Source organism: Loxodonta africana, chromosome 11 (genome assembly GCF_030014295.1).
Source record: "Loxodonta africana isolate mLoxAfr1 chromosome 11, mLoxAfr1.hap2, whole genome shotgun sequence".
NCBI classification, from domain to species: Eukaryota; Metazoa; Chordata; class Mammalia; order Proboscidea; family Elephantidae; genus Loxodonta; species Loxodonta africana.
Genome location: NC_087352.1, coordinates 8631007 through 8637006, shown reverse-complemented (window position 1 = coordinate 8637006; position 6000 = coordinate 8631007).

The window sequence follows — 6000 nt, the reverse complement described above, 5'->3', positions numbered from 1 at the left end:
TGACACCATTTCTAGGGGTGATCAGCCAGCAAACTGGTGGCAGGTTGATTACACTGGACCACTTCCATCATGGAAAGAGCAGCATTTTGTTCTTACTGGGATGCACACTTACTCTGAATACACATTAGCCTTCCCTGCACACAATGCTTCTGCCAAAACTATTATCCATGGGCTTACAGAATATCTTATCCACTATCATGGCCTCCCACACAGCATCACCTCAGATCAAGGGACTCACTTTACAGCAAATGAAGTGCAGCAATGGGCCAATGCTTATGGAATTAACTGGTCTTACCATGGCAGTTCTACTCTGTCCTACAGGGTCTCTATGAGTTGGAATCGACTCGACGGCACTGGGTTACCATGTTCACTATCATCCTGAAGCAGCCAGCTTGATGAAATAATGGAATGGCCTTCTAAAGACACTATTATGGTACTGGCATTACCTTGTAGGGTTAGAGCAATGCTCTCCAGGAGGCTGTATCTGCTCTAAACCAGCATCCAATTTTTGGTGCTGTTTCTCTGTATGCTGAGCAATTAATCGAAGAATCTAGACTATACGAAGAAAAACAGGGCATTAGGATTAGAGGAAGACTCATTAACAACCTCTGTTATGAAGATGACACAACCTTGCTTGGTGAAAGGGAAGAGGACTTGAAGCACTTACTAATGAATATCAAAGACCACAGCCTCCGGTATGGATTACACCTCAACATAAAGAAAACAAAAATCCTTGCAACTGGACCAATAAGCAACATCATGAAAAACAGAGAAAAGATTGAAGTCATCAAGGATTTCCTTTTACTTGGATCCACAATCAATGCCTATAGAGGAATCAGTCAAGAAATCAAAAGATGCATTGCACTGGGCAAATCTACAGCAAAAGACCTCTTTAAAGTGTTAAAAAGCAAAGACGTCACTTTAAGGACTAAGGTGCACCTGACTCAAACCACAGTGTTTTCAATAGCCTAATAATATGTATGTGAAAGCTGGACAATGAGTAAGGAAGACCTAAGAAGAACTGACGCCTTTAAATTGTGGTGTTGGCAAAGAATATTGACTATACCATGGACTGCCAAAAAAATTAACAAATCCGTCTTGGAAGGAGTACAGCCAGAATGCTCCTTAGAAGCAAGGATGAGGAGACTACTTCTCACATGCTTTGGACATGTTATCAGAAGGGATCAGTCCCTGGAGAAGGACATCATGCCTGGTAAAGCAGAGGGTCAGTGAAAAAGAGGAAGACCCTCAATGAGATGGATTGACACAGTGGCTGCAACAGTGGGTTCAAGCATAGCAACAATTATGGGGATAGTGCAGGACTGGTCAGTGTTTCATTCCGTTGCATGTAACGTCGCTATTCAGAACCGACTCGATGGCACCTAACAACAATGACTCCCATAGCCAGGATTCATGGGTCCAGGAATCAAGAGGTATAAATGGGAGTGGTACCACTCAGTATTATCCCTAGTGACCAACTTGCAATATTTTTGCTTCCTGTCCCTACGACCTTATGTTCTGTTGGTCTAGATGTCTTAGGTTCAAAGGGAGGAATGCTCCTACCAGGAGACACATCACTGATTCCATTGCATTGGAAGTTAGAATGCCACTCGGCCACTTTGGGTTCCTCATGCCTCTGGATCAACAGGCAAAGAAGGGAGTTACTGTATTGACTGGTGTGATTGATTCTGATTGCCAAGGGGAAATCGGATTGATATTACAAAATGGCGGTAATGAAGAGGTGTGTCTGCAATACAGGAAACCCCTTAGGATGTCTCTTAGTACTACCATGCCCTGTGATTAAAGTCTTAGTCCATGGAAAACTACAGCAACCCAATTCTAACATAACTACTAATGGCCCAGACCCTTCAGGATTGAAATTTTGGGTCACCCCTTCAGACAAAGAACCATGACCAGCTGAGGTGCTTGCTGAGGGCAAAGGGAATACAGAATGGGTGGTGGAAGATAGTAGTTCTAAATGCCAGCTACAACCATGTAACTGGTTGCAGAAATGAGGACTGTAATTGTTCTAGTATTTCGTCCTAGTTTTGTTATACATGTATCAGTGCATATGCACGTATATATACGTTGCTCTTAGGTGCGGTCAAGTCAGTTTCGACTCCTAGAGACCTTATGTAGCACAGAAAGAAACACTGCCCAGTCCTGCACCATTGTTACAATCATTGTTGTGCTTGAGCCCATTGTTGCAGCCACTGTGTCAATCCATCTCATTGAGGGTCTTCCTCTTTTCTGCTGACCCTGTACTTTACCAAGCATGATGTCCTTCTCCAGGGACTGATCCCTCTTGACAACATCTCCAAAGTATGTAAGACGTAGTCTCACTATCCTTGCATCTAAGGAGCATTCTAGTTGTACTTCTTCCAAGACAGATTTGTTTGTTCTTTTGGCAGTCCATGGTATAGTCAGTATTCTTTGCCAACACCACAATTCAAAAGTATCACGTCTTTGGTCTTCCTTATTCATCGTTCAGCTTTCACATGCATATGATGCAATTGAAGATACCATGGCTTGGCTCAGGCGCACCTTAGTCTTCAAGGTGACATCTTTGCTTTTCAACACTTTAAAGAGGTCCTTTGCAGCAGATTTGCCCAGTGCAATATAACTTTTGATTTCGTGGCTGCTGCTTCCATAGGTGTTGATTGTGGATCCAAGTAAAATGAAATCCTTGATGACTTCAGTCTTTTCTCTGTTTATCATGATTTTGCTTATTGGCCCAGTTGTGAGGATTTTTGTTTTATGTTGAGGTGTAATCTATACTGAAGGCTGTGGTCTTTGATATATATAGCAAATATCTTTTTTTTTCCCTCATTACATATTATAAAATATAAGATGTGAATGGGGCTAGTACATTTTCGGTTGTATGCATGTTAGTCATATCATGTTAGTTACAACTTAACAATTATTTTTATTTAGAGGTTATGTGTGGTTTAAGAAGACATGTACAGGTGCTAAGTTGACAAAGGGTGAACTGTGATCTGAAGTGAGCAGTTAATCAGTTGAAAGGGGCGTTTCCTTGTGGGTGTGATCTGCGTGAATATATGTAGATGTTCTGGCAAAGCTCGCCATCTCTTTACCCTGAATCTTACTGGTCATCCTCTGACCTTCGGTTCTTGGGATGTGAGCCAGCTGCCTGCTGTCTGACCTGCAGATTTTGGAGTTCACCAGCTTCCACAGCCCTGTGAGGCAGTAGCCTGCCATCTAATCTGCCAATTTTGGGTTTGTCACCCCCTGCAACAACATGAGCCAGAAGAAGCATCCAACCTGATGTCTGACCCATGGATCTGGGACTTCCATGGATTTGGAACTTGCCAGCCTCCACAACTGCATGAGCCATTTCCTTGAAATAAACCTATATATATATATATATATATATATATATATATATATATATATATATATATATATATATGTATGTATATATCTCACAGGTTTTGCTCCTTTAGAAAACTCAGCCTAAGACAAATCCCCAAAGTGTTTAAAAAAAAAAAAATTAAGCCACTCACAGAGATTCATAGAGTCCCTGGGTAATGAAAATGGTGAATATTCTCAACAACTAACCAAAAGGTTGGGCGTTCAAAACCACCCAGAGGTGCCTTGGAAGAAAAGCTTGGTGATCTGCTTCCAAAAGGAATCAACCTTGAAAATCCTGTAGAGCAGTTTTACCCTGCACGCATGGGGTCACCATGAGTTGGAATCAACTTGACAGCAAGTGGATGTTGGTTTTTAAGGTCCGTAAAGGTGAGATGGCCTCCAAATATACCATTGTTTCCTAGTTCTTTCCAAACTCTGCCTTAAGCCCCTGACAATGGAATCCCCAAAATAACATCACCTCAGCTAGGGCACCTGGAGCTCCTAATCATGTCACCCAAATAATGCCTGCATACTCCAACAATGACACCTAAACCAGTCACCTGGACCCACCCCCACTCCAGGTATTGCCCATGCAAACTACTTCTCTATATTCTCCTGCACTTTGTCATCCTAAACTGTTACTCCAAATAAGATACCTGGACTCATGACAGTCACTCACTACCTGGACTCATGACAGTCACTCCCAAACTGGACTTTCGGACCTCCTGAAAATGTCATCTATCCAGGCACATAGATACTCATGGCCAATTTCACTTCTAACTTGCTACATGGAATCTGCTAAGCAAAGGCACCCAAATCAGTCATAGATTCCCCCCAGACAATGTTTGCCTAAATTAGGCACTTAGATCCTCTAGAAATTATCTCACTCTGCTGACTCACCGCATTCAACATCATCCCTAACCTAAGTGGAAACTATACATATGACACCTCTCTTTGAGAGGAATATATGTAATCTGAAAAATACGTTTATACTTTTAAGAAAGGAAATCAGGGTTGTTGTTGTCGCTTTCTGTAACATTCTTTCCCAACTCCGTTTGTTGAATTAGATGACTTTTATATAACTTGCTATTCCCTAAGATTCTGATCTCAAAGGAGGAAAATGTGTAAGCCTGGTACTAATAAGACTCACTAGTGTTCACCTGTTGTGAAATGCCCATTAAATATCTCTTATGGTTTTGGCAGCCTCAAACTTTCAAATATTATTTAGATAATTGCATAAGTCATGAAGCAATGACAAGGCGAAAATAAACGTGAGTTAAAACTTTACCAGTTGATACAAGCTGCTGCTGTTGTTATTGTGGGATGCTGTTGAGTTGATTCCAGCTCGTAATGATCCCACGTGACAGAGTAGAACTGCTCCACGTGGTTTTCTTGGCTGTAATCTGTACAGCAGTAGATCTTCAGGTCTTTCTCCCTCAGAGCCACTGGGTGAGTTTGAAGTATTTCTATATCCCCCCAAAATTTCTTCATGCCCCTTTTTCAGTCAATGTCTTCCACCCCCACTCACAGGAAACCACTTTCAGTCACTGTAAATTATTTTGCCTTTTCCTACCAAATCAAGACATTGGGTGTTTACAGCAGCATTCTATAGCCATGGAAATAGTGTGTATGGTGTCAGGCTCAAGCAGCTCCCAAGGGCCCAGGAGAATATCCCGACAGGTGACTCAGACGCACAAGGCACCTGCTTCTCCTGCCTCTCCCTCAACCATCATGGGGATCCTCTGACCTCTTTACATAGGAGGGAAAGCACAGATCTAATTTATGGATAGATCCACACAGTGTGTGCCAGTGAGCTGGTACCAGGCACCTCAGAAGTGTCCCTGAAAAAGTGATATAGGGAAATCCTTCCAGCTGGCAGAACTCCAGAGGTCCAGCTTGTGGGAAGGGAGAGATGGCCTCAGGTCCATTTCTGCATGGATCCATGGTTGGCCAGCTGGTCAAACCAAATCCGTTGCCATTGAATTGATTCCAACTCATAGCAACCTCATAGGACAGAGTAGAACTGCTTCACAGGGCTTCCAAGAAGCAGCTGGTTGATATGAACTGCTGACCTTTTGGTTAAGTAATTACTATGCCACCAGGGCTCCAGCAGGTCAAGGTCTTAGGAAAAAATAAAAACATAAAATTGAAGATGGAGAGTCTGGGAAAAGATAGGTAGATGGTCCTCTGGGCACAGAGTGTGAAGACATTCATGTCCCACACTAATTCCCACCAGAGCACATGCACTGAGGAGGAGGCGCCTAGTATTTGGCAGACAGTGTGTTAGGCAGCTTCTATCTCCATCAGTGCTTGCTCAATAGGCCCATAGGCAAAATGGTCATGTTGACAGGGATGGAAGCTATGTATGGTTACAACAAAATGGACTAACTCACCGCAAGGCTCACCTGGCTGTTTACTGTATTGAGTGTCCAACCCAACAAAGGCAGAGGCCAACACTATGGCATTGTAATGGTGTCACTCTAGAGCAGGACTATCTGGCCACCAGAGGTAGGTTGACTAAACAGGACATACCCCCTCAGAGAGGGGACAGAGCTTTATCCTCACAGGAATAGATACATACTGTGGGTTTGTATTTGACTTCCTTTAACTCAGCGCTTCTCTCAACAC